This window comes from Canis lupus, chromosome 3 (assembly GCF_011100685.1).
Source record: "Canis lupus familiaris isolate Mischka breed German Shepherd chromosome 3, alternate assembly UU_Cfam_GSD_1.0, whole genome shotgun sequence".
In the NCBI taxonomy this organism is placed as follows: Eukaryota; Metazoa; Chordata; class Mammalia; order Carnivora; family Canidae; genus Canis; species Canis lupus.
The window spans coordinates 11,582,177-11,601,727 of NC_049224.1; the positions used below are offsets into that span (position 1 = coordinate 11,582,177).

Consider the following 19,551-nt stretch of genomic DNA (forward strand, 5'->3'; position numbering starts at 1 on the left):
TCCTTATTCTGAAGAATAATTATCTGTTTTGATAGCAAGATATTTGCAAACTCATTGCAACTAACTTCTTGAAAGTGACACAAGTCACACAATAAACGGATAATCATTAAGGCATGTGGAGAACACCTATGTTCCAGTCAAAGCTGTTGGAACACTGATGTTGTATTAGAAATGGGCAGAACCTGGGGAGGAAGGGTCCCCCCAGCCAGTCTAGCCCCATGGAAACGAGAAGCCTGCAGAGGTTTGGAATGTGGTACGTAAACTATAATAGTGACCAAACCTAGACTTTTGAAAGAATGGGGATAAGAAACCTTCTGGGTATCTGTCTACCGAGGCAATTGAGTTTCTTATTTCACGACTTGGCAAAATTATATTTGCTGTTAATAGAATCACGTGCAAAAGCCAGTAAAAGAGAAAAACCCAGCACATCCATCGTTTCCCGACTTGCAGAAAATTTGTGGTTGATGGTTAATCTAACACCCCAAAAAAACAGTTTTTGATAATGGGTCAGTGGCAGGAGCCCTGCCTTGGAGTCGTGGAATGTTTCCACCAAATTTTATTAGAGAATGCCTTTTCCTGAGAAACTAATTAATTAAGGAAAGACCAGACAAATAAACTGCTATCCTTCGGAACGGACAGGACTGCAGAGAAGGGCAGCCTGAAGACTAATGAATTACTTAGTCTCTTCCACTCGGAGACATGTCCTTTGATTAGTGTCCAGGGCTGTTTGCGAGGGGACCCACAGTTTATGGCTCTGTCCCTTTCTGAGCTTTGTAAGAGGTAAGACACATTGGTCAGTATTTCTCACAAACCAAGTGTATTTCTTCCAATTATCACAACTAAAATCGACACCAAGCAATTTAGAGGAGAAACTAATTTAACCTTCAAGCATTTCAAGGTGCTCTTTAAACTGCTTAATGTAGATCTCCGTATCACAATGATTGACAAAGAATTATCAGTGTCACCATAGGAACCAGAAGTGCTTTATACAGTCCTAAAAGGATCTGACACATTTTTCAAAAGACAGACCCCACTGTTACCACCTGCGGTTAAGAGGTTTCAGTTCTTTGGTGGCTCTTATCTCTAGCAGTCCTTGATCTTCATATTTTAAGGTGTGTTTCACTGGTGAGAGGAAGAAAACCCCTTTTCTATTGTTCAATAGTTTCCCTGTTTATCTCAGCCTTACAAATGACAGTTGAGGTGACTGCCTATCCCATTTGGTTTCTGGTGTGGCTCTAGTTCAAGACCCTTTGAATACTAACAGGCTGGCTAGAATGCTGCCAATGAGCCCAGACACTTCGTAGGGAGCGGAATTGAAAGCCAGAGTCCTATTATAAACACAAATGCTCCCTTTATGCTGAACTCTGGGCAGTTGGGACTTGGACAACAGTTGAAACCTTTGCCTTCAACCTTGAGAATAAAATCATGAGAGTAAGAAAGCAAAGGGCCTCTATTTCCTGGAGGCCATGATGTAGGATTCCAAAATGGATGTTTGCTTCTCTCCCATTCTCCCCGCCACCAAATGTGCAGGATCAGCTATGCTCTCCCATGAATTCAAAGAATCTTGTTACAAAAGGCAAATATTTTTCTTCGGGTGAGTAAATAAACATAACAAATCTGAGCAAATATCAATTCATAATTCCTTCGGTGCTACATTCCATGTGCTCTAAAGCTCTTTCTTGAGTTCGGGTAGAGAGGTTTACATTTTTTTTGTTGTTGTTCAGGCAGGTTTTTTGTTTGTTTGTTTGTTTTTTGCCTTTTTTTTTTTTTAAATACATGAATTAAAGCAATAAATTAACTAGACTGAGGTTGGGTGAGTCTAAATAATTAGTCTACAGCCATCCTAAGTCTGACTTAGGTTTTTTTGACTAATGCTGCTTATCAGCTTCATTTGGTCACCAGCATGGGCAAACATCCCCCTGACGTGGGAAGTGACTCAGAAGTCAGAATTATTCAGACTATGTTGCTCAGTGACACCAGTCTCTCTCTTTTGTTCTGAAAAATTCCAACCCTCCAGAAATGTTGAAAGAATAGCACAATGAACACTCATAGAACTCTTTACTTAAATTCACAAATGGTTAAATTGATAACATTTGTGTGCTCTTTATTATCTATCATCTATCTATTATCTATCTATCTATCTATCTATCTATCTATCTATTATTTATCTACATAAATATATATCCTTTATGATCTCCTTTTTTCTTTGAGCCATTTGAAAATAAAGTTAACATCATGTTACTCCTCTTCTAAATATCTCAGTATTAGTCATCTAAGAACAGACATTTTCCTACATTATCACAATGCCATTTTCATTCCCAAGAATTTAAAAAATGATGTAATACACAACAATTTCTTAGATAGAATACAGATTAAAATTTTTTAATTATCCTTTCAATGTCCTTTATAGCTTTTCAAAATCCAGTCAATGTTCATGTATTACTTTTAGTTGTGATATATTTTTAGCCTTCCTTAATTTGAAATCACTTTCTACAAAAAAATTTTTATTTATTTATTTATTTAGAAAGAGAGAGAGCAGAAAGAGGAGAGCCAGAGGGGGAGAGAGAGAGAGAATCTCAAGCAGAGAATTATAAAGATTAACCAGATAAAGGGGCAATTTTATTAATATAAATTTATTTTATAATTTCAAAATTATAGCAAACAAAAATACCAATTTTGTAAAAGCAGATTATTGTGAAGTGTCAAGATGTTTTTAATAAACCATTCTGGAAGCCTGAAAGTGATGTAAATGACGTTTGTTTGTTTGTTTGTTTGTTTGTTTTTTTTGAGTTTAAAAATATAACAATATTTTTAAAATAGCTTGTATTCCTTATCAATAAATGTGATAGATTACGAGTAATCTAAACCTAAAATGATGGTTAGAGCTAATTATAATTTAATGTTATCAATGTGTTATGAATTTGCTTGTTCTTGGGAAAGTGACATAAGCAGATATACCTCAGTTTTGCCTGGCATATAATTCAACATAAACCATATTTGTTGCCATAAAAATGTATAGTTTTTGTTTGGATCAACTGCTATAGGCCTGATTTTGAATAAGATTAATATAGAAATAACTATTCTTGTTCAGCACCATATTCAAATGTATATGAAAAAAATACATGTAAGCTTCACATAAAAGTACTGGACCAGGTAGCACTGATGAAGGGCTTAAAGGTTTCTGATGTGTTAAAGCCAGAGTCCTGTGATGGACCACAGGCCTCTATTCTTTCCTTAGCCTCTTTTCTTTCTATTTTCCTCTTGATTCAGCCCACCAGGCATGCTCCATGCTTCACAAGGATTTTTTCTGTTTCTGTTTATTCCTGAATTCTGAGACCTGAGAATTGTTCTCAACATATAATATGCACTCTGGAAATATTTGTTAAATTAGTAAATACTATACTTTAAAATAAAGATATGCGTGTTTTATATATAAAATATATAGTATTTATTTTAAAAAGTGAAATTCATGTCAAATGTTTGCAAACTCTCTTGAAGGGCTAAGTAGAACCCTAGGGTTTTACAAGCTTAGTTTGAAACCAATTGCTAAAGTCTTTATTCTTCCCCTTATTTCTAGAAATTGAGGGTCACGTAGAAAGCCCAGGAGTGAGGTGAGGAAAGCAAACTTGTGACATCCTTCTAACCTGTTTCTTTCAACAAAAGGTATCACAAAATATGTCACTGCTATATATCAATATTCTCACCTGTTTGATTCCATTCTAAATATAAATAAAAATTATAAAACCACCTTATTTCTCCCTCTAATACAACTTAAAGCTGCATTATTAAGAAATTATAGAACAGTTCCCTTCCTAAGCTTTATGCAGATTATTAGAACTGGAGTGGCTTTTAGTCATCATCAAATACAGATGCCTCATTTCCAGGTTAGACGACAGGTCTCGAGAAGTTGCATCTTGCTCTGAATCATCTAGCCAATGAGTAGAAACCAACCAAGATTAAAACCAGTGTTTTTGGAGCACAGTTGAATTCTCTCTTCAATATGTTAATGAAATGACATGCTCTGGTTTTATAACAACATGGAGCCATTTAAAAATAGAACAATAGTATAGTGGCTCATCCCTTCATAAAAAGGGCTGGCTTAGAGAAAGGATCACACTAAAAGGACACGTTCAGGTGTCCTCCTGCACTGAAAGGCCAGTCTTCTATCTAGTCTGTTCAGATGAAGAGTCCAAGAACCCACTCAAACACTATTTTCATCACCCTTGTATTCAGATTCACTGAAGAACTTGGCATTCTTTAAAAGAAAATTTTTTGTCAAGGAATAGGGAGGTACACCAAACTTGTAAGAAGAATTGGACTTAAAAAAGGGGAATATCATTCAATTTTCTTTTTGTTGCACCAGTGAAAGCAATACTGACAAGATAGAATCAACAGTATGCCAGCTGATAAGTTCTCTGATGTCCTCCAATATAATATTTGCATTGTAGAAGAGAGCTTCAAAGCAGGTAAAAATGTGGAGGAGATCTGAATATAATCATGTTTAAGAGCAGTTTTGAAGATTAAATACTTTCTGGTTTTCAGAGTCTCATTAGTTTCGTTTTTCAAAATATGTAGGTAAGGAAATATGAATGTGGCTTTTCATCAGTGGAAAATCATTATGAAATTGTATTGGAAAAAATCAATTTTTAAATTTTTTTCCAGGCAGCCCGGGTGGCTCAGCGGTTTAGCGCCACCTTCAGCCCAGGGCCTGATCCTGGAGACCCGGGATCGAGTCCCACGTCTGGCTCCCTGCGTGGAGCCTGCTTCTCCCTCTGCCTGTGTCTCTGCCTCTCTTCTCTCTCTGTGTGTGTCTCTCATGAATGAATAAATAAAATCTTAAAAATAAAATAAAATAAATTTTTTCCCAATACATTCAGATCCAGAAAATTATTTAATGTTATAAAACCCATATTTAAATATCCAAATAATTTGTAGAAAAGCTAAAATAAAAAAAGAACTTCAAATGAAGTGTAAGTTTGTGAAGATTTGTCTTCTCCATATATTATCCTGCCATAAACCTTTCTAGGGTGAGAAGGAGAGCCTCAGACCAGGAGGGCTGTGGGAGAATGTAATGGTACCCGCATCTGTGGAGTACATACCCAGACTTGGTCTTTCTCTGTGTCATTAGCCAACATCTTGTGAAATATAAATAAAAATGCATTTTTGCTTATGTACACTTAAGTAATATTAATGTTTTCAAGTTTGTTCATTTAAAATACTATTTTTATTTTACCTTTGTTTTTTTCTATTTTTTCCCCTAGGGATTAAAAACGATGCACAAGAATATACTAGTGATATGAAGAATGTAACAATATGGGAGGATAAAGAGTAAACTAAATACTTCCTTCTGGATTCTGTTTTCTGTCCAACCCCACCCCTGTCCTCAAACCTCTTCACTCTTACATCATACTCAGAAGCAAATCTCTGGAATGGCTTTGTTTTTAGTTCCAGTGGTTGAATTTTGAAATGGAAGGGAGAATGGAGAAATAGTAAAACAGACTATTAGAAGTCTAGATTCACATAGATGCTTAGTATTCCCACTAGAACTATTGGCCTGCCTTTGAAAGTACAAAATCATAAAACAACTTTGGAAAATCATATTGTATAATATACTGAAGTTGACCTAGCCATTCCCTATAAAAACTTTGGGATTAGAAATGAGACAAGAATTCTTGTACTCATCACTTCTATTCAACTTTATATTATAGTTCTAGCTAGAGAAATAAGCTTTAAAAAAGAAAGTGTCATTGGAAAATAATAAATTAAATTGTCACTATTAGTGGATGTTGCATTTCTTCATATAGAAAATCTCGTCTATAGATATGGTTAGTATAAAAACAATCAGTTTTATTTCAAACCAATTTAAATGTCTTTTATAAAAAGCATCAAGAAGTATTAGGCAAATCTTCAAAAAAGAAAACTAAAAAACATTAAGATGATCATAGATTGAAATATGTGGAAGAATGTTCATCGATGAAGACTCAATACTTTGAAGATATCAATTTCCCCTAAATGAATCTATAGACTCATTGCATTTTCACTCAAAATCTCAGTTTTTTTTTTCTGTGTGTGTATGTAAATTAAAAAGCTGATTCTACAATTTATATGCTGAATCAGAGAGCCCCAAAGAGCCAAGACAATCTTTAAAGAAGGACAAAGCTGAGAAATGCAAACTACTGAATATCAAGGCTTAACATGAAGTTAGAACAATTAAGACTTTGACCTTGTACAAATTATACCCGAAAACCCACTGTAAATAAATAGAAAAACCAGAAAGATTCGCACACAGATGTTATGTGACACAGTCAGCACAGCAGAGCAGTGGGGAAAGAACTGTTCTTTCAATGAGGTGCTGGGTATATTCAATATCTGTGCACAGTGGGGGCGGGAACTTGACAAGCTCATCTCCTCTCACCCTACACAGCACACAGAGCAATTCCAGGTGGATTGTAATTATAATTGTGGAAGGCTAAGAAAGATGGCATTTGCCAGATAATATACAAGAGTGTATTTTTGACCCTAGGATAATCATAGATTTCTTAAACTCAGTTGCAAAAATCACTAACCATAAGGGGGTAAGATTGATAAATTAAAATATATTGAAATTAGAAACAGCCACCAAAACATCCTTTTCATAGACTGAACAGGTAAGCCATTGTCCATGTTTTAAAAAATCAAGATCTGTGAATGTTTTTATTCCCTAAACACCTCTTTTGTTTATTTTTTTTAGACAGGATCATCTCTTACATTTATTGGCAAATGTTAATTATGTTAATTTTTAAACGGTTTCCATTTTTTCACAGATTTTCATGTTTCTGTTTGCAGAGTTTCTTCCTTTCATTATGTTTGGGTTTTGTAAATGCTAGGATTGTTGCATGTTCATTTCACACTGGCATTTAAAACTTCCTGATTTCCCATTTGTCAATGAAGGTTCTGATTACAGCAACTTCCCTCTCACTATCGTGAAAGAAGATAAGTTTCTGCCTCCTGGATGGGAAGGGCAGGCGGGGTGTCTTTTCATTTTGTGAGTTTGCCCTGTATCCGGTAAATACCATGAATCTGGCGATTTCCTTTGCCTCTGCAACCCCATTTCCTGCATTCATTGCTTTAGTCCAGAAGTAAATGCTACTCTTTACTTCTCAACTATTCACCATAAGCAGAAGTGGAGAAAAGGGCTGCCCTACCATGTTGCTAAATTCATCTTCCCCAGTTCTCTTGGTGATCACCACCAAGCCCTGTCCACTGTTTGGATCTGTGTCCTCTTCATTTGGAGCATCCTTCAAATTTCATAGAATTCTTCTACTTTCCATGTTTCAGCCTATGCTTTCTCCAATCTTCATGGCTGGTCTCAGGGCACGTTACCTACGTGGTCCCACAGGGCCTGGCACTCAGAAGAGCCCTCTGCTAAGTTTAACGTTGCCATCTTGAAATTCTTAACGATTTTTAAACAAGGTGCTGGATTTTCATTTTGCACTGGGACTTCTCAAACATGTAGCTGGGCCTGTCTAATATGGCTTTCATCACAATCTTGATTCCTTAATTGGTTTTAGGATTCCTCAAACATTTTCTTCTGCTATAGTATTTTTTCCTACATCCAACGCAATTATATATTTTTTTATTTTGTAAGCTGCATGGAGGTATAAAATGCACTTGTTTTAAGTGTACGGTATAATGAGTATTACTCAGCTTACAGAGTTATGGAAGCAACCACCACTACAATCAAGTTCCAAAACATACCCAGCACTCCACACAGATTTCATGTGCCCATTTCTACTTACTTCCTGTTCTCATCACCAGCCCTGCACTTTTTATATTTTAAAGGAATTTTAAAAAAATATATAAATTCTTAGTGTGTGTGCTCACATGCATGTGTGTCTCGATGCTAAATTTTTCATCAAGAAAGTTGAAGAACTTTGAAAGAAATGATAGTCTCCAAAGAAGGAATATGTGAAACTATCAATCTGAGCAACCAGTCATCTTTCTTCTCATTTTCTCTCTAATAGGTAATTAATGAGAGGCCATTTTGTGTGAACTTATGTCTGGTGACAAGATAGTGAATAGAATTTGTTTAGAGTTAGGAAGTCCTACCTAAAGAAAACCTTTTTGCTTTTGTTTTCTTTTGGATTATAAAAATTTATTTGAAAATAATGACCATACTACTTAAAATCATAAACTGGCTCATTGGTAAACTCAATAAAACAATAATTAGAGACACATTATACCAAGCAGACTTTTCATTCTTCTTTTGCTTTTAATTTGTATAAAGTATTTACTTGTTCTGATTATAAAACTCCTAAATGGCTAAATTTATAGATATGCACAAAATAGAATGATATAGAGAATAAAACAAAATTTCCAATTATTTTAATACTGCATCACATTTTCTTTGCATATATGTGTTTATCTGTGGGCTTTTTGTTTGTTTGTTTTAATGTGGGATCATAATTCATATAATTTTTTCCTTGTTTCCTATGTATTGATCATTTATACACATTCATAAATACTCTTTAAAAACATAATTTATCTGTGTGAGTGGCAGTAACCTTGGACAATGAAAGAGCCTAGGAGTAGTGTGTTTAATACTGTTCTAAACATGAGAGTCATTACACATATTTGTGATTCAAATCTTTTTAGATGGCTCTATAGCAAGGAGCCTGACACAAGGTGATAAAAATTCTTTTGTAGGCCACCCCATTATGGGACTCTAGTGATGAAGAAGGCTAGAGAAGGTAAAAAATCTTTTTAACTAATTTACTTAGGCAACTTCCATTTCTTAAATATGATTGCTTTCTATGTATTTCTCTCTCTCTCTCTTTCTCTCTTTTGATATGGTTCCATTTATTTGAAATGTCCATAATAGGCAAATCCATAGAGACAGCAAATAGATTTAGTGGCTTCTAGGGACAGGGGGATGGGAAATGCCTGGTAATAGGTAAAGGGTTTCCTTTGGGGGATGAAGAAAATGTTCTAGAATCAGTTGGTTGTACATTGTAAATAAACTTTCCACATCATGCAGTTGTATATTTTTAAAAGGTGAATTTGGTAGAATATGAATTATATATGTAATTCTTAACATATTTACATCGTACTGTTTATTTGTATGTTTCTGCTCCCAAGAAATTGTTATTCTATAAAGGTGAGATCTACACTCAATGCAATTCCTAACACATGGTAGGTGATCAATAGAAATTCACTAGTAAAAGAATAAGGGAGAGATGCAAACTAAGTACTGTTTTTGTTCTTAATCACGATTTTGGTCCCTGAATAAGCCCGCTAATCTCCCTCAATGCAGAAAGCAGAAAGATATAGAATCTAATTAGATAAGTCCTATAAAGACATATCACATCACTTGGCAAGGTGCCTGGCACATAATAAGCACTCTATAAATAAAGACATTATTATTAAAAAAATAATCTGTCTCCATATAGTCAGAAGCCTGAGCTCCCAGCCCTGGAGGCCAGGAACAAGCCACAGTTACAAATGGGTAGCAATTGTGGCACCCACACCCAGGGATGGGGACAGGCACAGGCCTTTTCTAGTCTGGTTTGTCCAATTGGAGACTTGCTTGGAGTACCCCTCGGGCCACCCTTCGTGTCATCTGCAGATATATTATTGAACATTGTAGCTCAGTCCTGTCAGTCTAAATTACATTAGGAGGATTAGGAGATGCTCTGCGAGGAGAAAACAGGATTTGGCAATTTGATTTCAGGAAGACTTGAAAGGTCAGAGATGGAAGGCCAAGGTGGAATAAAAAGGGCTTTGAGCTTCTGCAGTGAGAAGCGCCAATCAGAGCAAGAATGGCAGTTATGGTTGCTTAGGAGTGATGTCTTCCGTAAGAATCGTCAACAAGACAGAGTTTTGTCTATTTGAGAGGGCAGAAGATACACCAAAGTATTTAAAAGGAACTTTTTGTTGTTGTTGTTGTTGTTAAATTTGTTGTTGTCATGTGATTTCTAATTAAAATAGTATTTTTGGCCCATCCAAAACAATTTTCCTTATTTAGCAATACAAAAAAGTTCTTCTAATTTCCCCATAGTGTTTTTCATTACATTTTTGTTAAATTTTATCCAAAGCCGCTTTTAAAAACAGTGCTAAAATTTTTATGCTTTAAATAAAATCTGTGTCCTTCTTATAAGCAGTTATGTAAGAAGTTAATGAAATACACGTATATATGTGAGTTTTCCTAGGAAACATTTTTACACATAGTCGCTTGTTTATTTTACAACCAGTTTTCCTGTGATGTTTTGTTGGTTGTTTACAGAGAAAAGGTTTTGTTAAAAGCCAAATATAGTTCTAAATAAATAGACCTGAGCCTGAAATAAAACCCTTTATTCTTGTTCATTAAGTGGTTATTATTACGTGTTTGGTGTCTGACCCTGGATGAGTTACCCAATATTCTGAGCTGTAGTTTCCTATAAAATCTATAAAGTGAAAATAATAGTATTCTGTTTACAGAGTTCTTGTGAGGGTTAAATGTGAAAATGAACGTTAAGTGTTAAGCATAAGACTTGGTTGGTGCATAGTAAATGCTCAATAAATAGTTCAAAAATTTGTTTGAGTGTGTGAATGTGAGAAAGCAGTTCAGCAGGCATTGCTTTTCTGACAGATTATGTTTATATGACTGTGCAGGAAGATCGTAAACATCTGTGCCTTGGTTACTATTGTCCTGATTTATTTAACCATTTGGATTTTGTCAACTATTTTCAACTAATCAGACCCAGGCAATGCTGTCTATGCTGCACAGATGGTTTCTTCAATCCATCAGCCATGCCTGGGTGTGGCAATGCTGGGACTGGGCACATTAAAAGTTAGAGGCGAGGTAATTTGAGCTTTCGAATCATGAGACTCCTGGAATGTTTTTAAACTCCTCTGTGCTTCACCTCTGATACTGGAAAAGTTGATCTTTCTAGATATATATACTTCTACAGAGTCAATACCATCCGGGCTGCCTGATTCATTAGGGAATATTCTGAGTCTGTGACAGGAAGGAAGCAGGCTAGAAAGGTGGAGAGAATTAACACAATTTAACGTCTGCTTCACTGCTCTTTTTTATTCCTATAATATTAAGAAAATGTAGAGGTAAGAGCAGAAGTTTTGACCTACCCACAGAAGTGTGATATCTCCATTGTAAACAAATCAGAAAACACAGAGAACAGGAAGAACAATTTCTCATAATCCTCCCACTCAATGATAACTACCTTTGACATTTTGATTACATTCTTCATCGTGATTATTTATGTACATATATGCACACATATGTGCATATATACCCATGTACACATAGAGATGCGTATTTTGCAAAAAAATGGAATCACACTGGAAAGTATTTTGTCACCTGCTTTTTCCCACTTTGTGAGATATTCCTAAAATTCTTTACATCATTTTAGTGTTTTTCTTCATGATTCTTTTAAATGGATGTAAACAATCCGCCGCAGAAATGAAACGCTATTTCCTTAATTTCCTAATTTTTGAGAGTTAGTTTCCAATCTCACTGCCACTAGATAATGACCATTAAACAGCTTTTGGCTAAAAGAGAAAATTTTGCAAGGAATTGAGGGAGTAGCATATCCAACCTATTGTAGCATGGTAATAAAATTGCTGTATTTGAAATCACTTACCAGCATTAGAGAACAACAAAAGAGAATAAAAACAAGTTCCTAAGACAAAATGCATAAAAAAACAGAAGCTACAAGCTTCACGGAATAGAGAGAAGAGAGAATATGAATGCACGCTGAGTTTCTCTGTACAGACAATTCTCACTTTGCACAGGAATGCAGGACTGTGAAAGCAACCATGCAGACTCAAACTGTGCAAAGTAAGACTCACAGTGAATGAGAAAATATAAGGTTGTTTCATGACCTTTAAAAATGTCTATCAAACATTGGAAATTCTCTATCAGTTATAAAAGGACTGTAGAGTGAAGTGAAAAAAATAGCAAAACTAATGTTTCTTTAGTACATTGTAATGTAAAACAGTACAAATATTGAGAATTCAATGTTTTATTTCTTTGTGAAAAACTGTTCAAAAGTTGCTTGAACAGTGATTGCCTTATTCTTGTAAGAAAGTTATGATGTATTCAATGCCTCTTTTCTATGCCTTGGCAAATTTTGATGAGCTTCTGACATTTAATCCTTGGTTCTTTCAATGTCCTACAGTATCTCTGAGAGTGCCTCTGAGAGTGCCTCTGACGTGAAGTGTTTTGCCAACATCAGGCATTTCCTCTGGGACACCTGCCTCCTGTTTGCCACAACTATTTTCCTCCTTGACATCCATCCATAAGTCGGCCTTCCCTAAACTCCTCTAACTGCACATCTTGAGTGTCTCCAAGAGTGATGGTATCAAGATTACCACCATCAGCTATTTCTCCTAAATTCCATGAATGTTAGAATCAAGTTGCATGTACAACATTATTACTTTTCATTCTTCACTCTACTTTGATCTTTGTTGGCCAATTCCATCTCTCAATGATCCATTTTTGTAAAATTTCACGGGGATTTATTGCTGGGAGACAAAGGGTGAATTGAGTAACACAGGCAGTGACCAATCACTGATGAGCCTTGAAAGAAATGACATGATTGGCCACTGACCAGGATATGCTTCTGCTATTCACGTAGTGATTTATGGACTAAAATACTAGCAGCAAAATTTTTACTTTTACAATTATTCACAGTTAATGTGCTGTGGACCAAGCAATAGAAATGTGGACCAGGTTGTCAGAGATCAGAGTAATTGAACTAAACCGTGGCAACTGAATGGTGCATATTGGAACTGTGCAGACCAAGGACTGCCTGTATATATTTAACATTTAAATAATATTTAAATAGTGAATGAAGGAGATGGCTTTCCAAACTGGTTTTGATAGGCTGTGAATGGCAGTATGCACCCCATCCCAAGCTATCTGGGGGGCAATGCTGGTTTTATGGAAGCTGAAGGATAAGGTTGCACTTAGGCTTCTAACTAGCATCCCCCATAAAGGGGCGAATCAGGCTGGTGAGGTGACTGGCTGCAATGGGACAAGAAGTAGAAACTGTATTTTTCCTCCTCTGACGTCACAGCACAGCAGAGCTCAGGGAAGATTTCAATCTGACATGAGGATCTGATTGTTTCCTATGATTCTCATACCCCTGCACTGCCCCCCGCCCCATACCTCATGGATAGTGACCAAAAAAGGCCCAAGTCCTATAGAGCCAAGTCTCTGTCACAGTTCAAATGGGATATGTCTTTGAAGTCAAGGTCAGGTCAACGGTGTTATATATGGGGTGGAGGGAGTGGAGGGACAGGAACCAAGAAAGTTGAGGAATTTACAGCTAAGTCTGTAAACAAAGAAGATTGATGGTAGTTGAAGACAAACAAAGGATTCACTGGAAAGAAGATGAAATGGTCTTATGAAGTAAGGGCTGAGCACCCTGCAGAGATTCCCCACAGGGTCTTGATATGTCGTCCCAATTATCTTTGCACCACGGTGTCTGTCACATAAAAACGCCCTACAAATGTTTGTTAAATGAAGCAAGAATTATTGCTGGGATTCCACCACAAAGACAAGCCTTTTTTTTTAATGTCAATTTTGGAGAAATCATATTTAAAAAAAACCTAGATTAAATTTGATGAACTGCATTGGGCACAGAAATGAAATGGACCAAAGATGGAAAATAAACACAAAGGTATTCAAGGGGAAATTAATTTTTTCTCTCTGTTTGATGGTTTGTGCTCCACTACACCGTTCCCCAGGTAGTAAGAGTGATTATTTTGGAAATGTAATTCATACCATATAGTTTCTTGCTTAAAACTTCCCAATGGCATCCCTGGCACAAAGAATAAAATCTAAATGTCTATCATGGTTCACAGATCCTCTGTAATCTGATTCCTAACAAATTCTCTGTTCCTATTTCTGTCCTCTCTCCACCATCACTTTTGCCTACGCTCCCATATTTTGTTATCTTAGTTCTTTCTTTTCCATTCCACAAACAAGGCAATTTCATTGTGATCTTAGGATCTTTGCTCTTGCTGTTACCTCTGTTTGGCAAGTTCTATCTGCAGATTATAGCATGGAAAACTTTTTTTTAAAAGATTCTATTTATTAGAGACAGAGAGAGAGCATGAGCAGGGGGAGAGTCAGTACATGGAAAACTTTTAATATGGTTTTTGAAGTAAAGGATGTGTGATATCAACACTCCCTTTAGGAGAAATGATGGAAGATGTATCACCTACCTCAGTCAGGATAAATTGGTTATGCTGCAGTAACAAATAATCCCCCAAATCTCAGGGGCTTAAAGCAACAAAGGTGTACCATTTTGCTCATGGTACATGGCCAGTGTGGATTGGCAAGAAAGTTCTACTCATTGCAGAGATGCTAACATTTCGTGATACTGCCAACTCAACATGGGATTTCAAGTTTGCCATGTCAGAAGAAGATGAGATAGATAGTAGAGTACTGTCAGTTAAATGGTTTCACGCAGAAATGACTCAAATCATTGCTCAGATTTTATGGACTATAAGTCTGGATCTGCTCTTTCCTATCTGCATTCCCAGCTTTTCATGAGGCCTTGTTGACAGGGACTAAATTTTCTTATCAGGATTTTCAAAGTAATTTTTAGTTCTTTTAACAATTTAATATCCTGGATCCCACCCTTCAAGATCTGATTTAGTTGGTGTGGGATGGGGAGTGGTTATCACTTTATCTGCAGCACTTCCAGTAACTCAGTTGCAGATGATGTGAGACCACTCTTGGAGAAACACACCTCTGGAGGCTAGAACAATGGTTGATCTATTGTAAGTGCTTAATAAATATTTTTTGATTAACTGTATAATTAAGATTCCTTTATAAATAAAGATTTCAAGGGATGAATCAGTGATTTAAATGAAAAGAATCTGTGTATACCAAGTTACATTAGGAGAAAGAGAAAGGCCCAGAATCCTATTCATTCACCCTAAAATAACTTCCAACTTCGGGAAGAGGTAATGCTGGGGCTTTCTTTCACTGTGCGTGTGACTAGGTTGATCCACACAGCATCCTAGCTGTGTCATATATCTTGTTCAGGAAAAAGGCACAAATCTAAAGATATATATATATTTAAAAAGAGCGGACTCATTCCGCTCTTTTTCTTTGACTCATTCCATTTGAAACGAACTATGGAGAAAGCAATTCCAATCCCATGTAATTAGAAATTACTTTAATTACATAAAGTACAGCCTACATTTCTTTGACAATGATTGATAATAACCTCCTTTTCATGTTGTATTAAAAATATAATGGCCAATCTACTTTACAACCTTAACTAACTGGCTACTGAACTCTCTTGTCACTTATTTCCGTGATATTTTCACAGTGTGATCACAAAATAACAAAACTAGGAGTAAATGATATCATAAAAAGAGAACCATAGTGTGTACTTTTCAAGTGAAGCTCATGTTCCATTATAATAGATTACCCATCCCCTTGAAAAACTCAACAATTTAGAAGCTAGATCTGCTACATTTTCAACATTCAGACTTTTCTCTGAAAGGAAATTTCAGGCTGGAGGTCTCCATGGGTGTGTATTCATATGCATTGTTTTGGTCCATAAAACCTGAAACCTTCTAAAGTATTAAATCTTTCATGTAAATCATGGAAAATAAAAAGACAACAAAAAGCCAGTACTTAAAATATCCATTAAATGCTTTAAAAATTAATTTGCAGGAGGATTCTATTTTTACAATTGCTGTGAAGACTTGCTTTAATAGTATCACTATTTCGACCTTCTCTGGGGAGGTTATTCATAATGTTAGACTATTCTTAAAGACTGTGGGTGAATATGGGCACTCACACTCTGAAGCATGGGCTAAGGTAAGATAACAAGTGAACATATGTTCAGTTACTATCCTGTTGCAAATAACAGTGCGTGCGTGTGTGTGTGTGTGTGTGTGTGTATTCTGATTTGTGACTGTGTTTCCTGGTTGGGAAACGAATGGACTGTACTAGGTAATTTTACTTTTGCCTGAATGTTGGTCAAGTTTAGCTGATACTTCTCTAACAGATGATAACAAATTAAAAGAGCTCAAAGAAATGCAAGAAAATCATCTGTACTCAAAGACTTGCTTCTTCCTGTTACTGCATGAAAGCTGTGCTTTCCCTGGATCATATCTGAGAAGACAACATGTACAGTAGAACCATAGTCTTCTCTCCTACAAATGTCGCTGTAGTGTCACGATATAATGGCTTTGTGTATTTAAAATATACCATATGAACAGTGATAGTCCTGAACATACACAGCAAGGAGATCGTCTGTGATGTGCTGGTTCACAGGCCTCATATCTTCATAAAGCACAGCAGGGGATTAAAACTGGGAACTAAGAATTCTAAGCTCTCTATATTGCTTAGGACATTAGTGGGACACACATATACACGCACGTGTGTACACACATTTTTCAAATTCAGTGTGGAGTTGAGCTAATCACATCCCATATCTCATAGCTCATTATAATTAGTATTTTTGGGGAAGCCCCCTCATTTCCTTATCTTGTCACCCTTTGCCATGTGTATTTCTCTCTTTCCTCCAAAAAATAACCTTATGTGTTTGCTATGTATCTGTATGTGCTCTTGTCAAATGTGTGTTGTTTTGTATATTTGTCTTTTTATTTTCTTAAGTGGGTCTAGGTTATGAATCTCAATCAGTTTTTCTCTATTTCACTCTGCTTCTATCTATGTTGCTGGGTATCTTTCCGCTCCTCCAGGCTACTCACTGTTGTATCATTTATTAGGATTTGTGTAGTACTCACATTCGCTTTTCCAAAGCACAATTTTGATTGTCTTCCCTGATGTTCACTGTTTATTAATGTGTTCATTCTCTATCTTTTTAATAATCAAATACAGTTTGTAGATGAAGATCTTAACACACCAGAATGAGGGCAAACGGTATCCTTTTATTTTCCAGTGAGGTTCTATAATGGCACAGGGACATCACAGCTCTCTGACCAAACAGAGGACTTCCCTTATTAGATGAAGACATAATAAACACGAAATACCCTGTATTACTCTTCCAGTGTCCCCATGCTTTAATCTAAAAATAGCTCAACTGATGTTATATAGGTATCCTTTAGAACACTCATTTTCACCAAAACATAGAAGCTACTTGCGCAGATGTGGGACCAGGGATGCATGAAGAAATACATAAATTTAAAATCACAGAAAGCCAGAAGGTGCTGGAATCAGACCCACTTATAACATGGGCTTGCTCAGTCACCATGCATGGTCATTAAATGACCGTACCTTTTTTCTCTTCATAGATCCTAGCCAATAACTCAGAGTATCTTGAGTTTCTTAAGGAAAAGTGACTATTACTATTAAGTAGGACCATTTTCTCCACTCTATTTAAGATCTTCGGGTCCTAATGAGGAATGTGGGCCAGGCTGATGAGGACCTGCCCCTGAGAGCAGGCAGGCGTACCTCTCTCCCCTGGAACTGGGCCAGGAGGCTGTGTGCCTAATCTGCTCAGAAATCGTTCCTTTCTGTCTGTCACTGAAGCCTGAACACACTCCAGGAATTAGGTACTAATTAATGTCAACACATTATAAATGAAGAAAGAAGGGAAATTGCTTGGACTCATTTCTGAGGAAATTTTCAGCAATTCGCTTTCGTTAAAGTTAATGTATACCTCAGGGCAGCACTGAACCAAATCATAAAATGCTGCTCATGTGGATGAGTGACCTGGAGGTGACCTGTGTGAGCCTCTTGACCCATATTTGTTTCCATATCGTGTCTATTGTGTTAGGATGCTGCTTATAGTATTTGATGATCTGATCAGTAGCATCAGACAGGCTAGGAATCCGAACTACGGCTTCACGGGAAGTAAGTTCTGCATTACCTGCACAAAATTCTAAGAAATGACTTTCAAAATGGCACTTTCCTAACTTTGATCTGTTGCTTTATGGGCTTCAGTGAACAGTTTCTTGAAGAGTTGCACAAGCAGATTATTACACGGATCTTAGGAAATCTTCCTCTTTTGATCAGAAGTAGACTCCAATATTCTGTTTTTTATGTCTATAAAATTAGGAACTGGATGCTAACATCCAAATCACCATTTTGGGTAATCAGGATAATAAATGTGTACTAGTATCTCACATACTGAGTCCAATATTGAGTCCAATATGTGAGAAACCAGTCAGGGGCAAGTTTGCAGTCAAGAACGGGAGACTCATTTTGCAGAAAAAGCAGTTGGCATTGCAAGAAACCACAAGGGGATTCAGTTGTGTGTTCGTTGTTCTTTAGGCTTCCTTATCACACTCTGCTCTTTTGAGGATGCCCTTGGTGTGCACCTTACCGAACTAGGCTCAAGTAAGAAGGTCTGGGCTTAGACAGGTGAGCACCACTGGTTTTGCTTAGACCTTGAGCACACTAGAGAAGACTCAATGTCAGCCAATCCCTCCACCTCCAATGCTCAAGCTCTCTACCTCCAATGCTCAGCACAACACATGGCACATGGTTTGGGACAAGAATAACCAAATAAGGAAGATTACAGAGTAAGGCAGGGACACCTATAATGTCACACCAAGTTTTGACCATAGCCATGAACTACTGGAGAGGCTCATTTTAGTGCATGGACTTTAGGGTTAAAAAAAAAAAAAAAAGATTCCAGTCCTGAAAATGTGTATGGCCATGAGTAAGCAGTCTTGAAGTCTCAATTCCCTCATCTGTATATTAGGGTTAGATCTGCAAATAATGGATTTGTGGCAAGAAGGGAAGAGGCCTAGAGTGAAGCTTTGTTTGACCACCTCAATGCTAAGGTTAAAAAAATAAGATCTAGAAAATTTGGTTCTTAATTAAAAACTGCTCTGATTATATTCTAATATGTGTTTCCCTGAATTCTTAATATGGTAAAAAGAATGCAGTGATTGGAGAGGAAACATTTTTCTTTGTTCTCCCAAGCACTTAGCACAGATTCCACATAAGCCATAGTCTGTATTCTTTCCACAAACCACAGTGTGCAGGGGAAGGCTATGGAAGGACACAAAAATAAAAAAGGCAGGACAAATATGACTTATTAAGAAAAATCTGTTTGAAACTTCCTGATTCTATCCATGCATTAATATTCCTACAGATAATGAGTATAATTTTGGTTGTATTTTGGTAATGTGCTGGAAGAGAAGCAGGAGGAAGATCTGTGGGACTTGTTCTAGGAGAGTAGCAGGTGGACCAGGACTAGAAAGAGAAATCACTCAGGGGCACTAATTCATTTCTAACAGTACTAGTATTGGATGAAGAGGCTTTTTTATTTTTTATTTTTTTACAAAGATGCACTTTGAAACATTTAAAAGATGAAAGAAACGGTGGATGTTTTGTCTCTTAAAATTTAACAGAATGATGGCACACACCAAATGTCTTGCAGAGCACCCTTCCTAATGAAAGGTATATCTCAAGCACACCAGAATGGCTATCTTTGTAGGGGAGAGAAAACGGGGCCAAAAGGGAATAAATACATACATACCAAGGGCCTCATCCAGACTCTTGGTGATTAAATCTACTCTCTGCACCTGGAGTCCAATACAAACCGGCCACCACCACCGAAACTGAAACAG

At 36.6% G+C, this 19,551-nt stretch overlaps 2 long non-coding RNA genes across 4 annotated transcripts in view; one reads left to right on the forward strand and one right to left on the reverse strand.

Annotated features, from left to right (window-relative positions):
• LOC111095122 overlaps nt 1–5,703 on the forward strand; it is a 55,597-nt gene extending 49,894 nt beyond the window's left edge. For 2 of the 3 annotated variants that reach the window (XR_005356622.1, XR_005356621.1), the window contains exons 2-3: nt 3,578–3,663; nt 5,262–5,701. This is a non-coding gene — a long non-coding RNA (uncharacterized LOC111095122). Of the gene's footprint in view, nt 1–3,577; nt 3,664–5,261 lie in introns of all 3 variants that reach the window. The other variant, XR_005356624.1, reaches the window with a different exon arrangement.
• The window catches only part of LOC119871074, a 246,458-nt gene that overhangs the window by 106,265 nt on the left and 120,642 nt on the right, over nt 1–19,551 (reverse strand). The gene's annotated exons all lie outside the window — the stretch shown is intronic.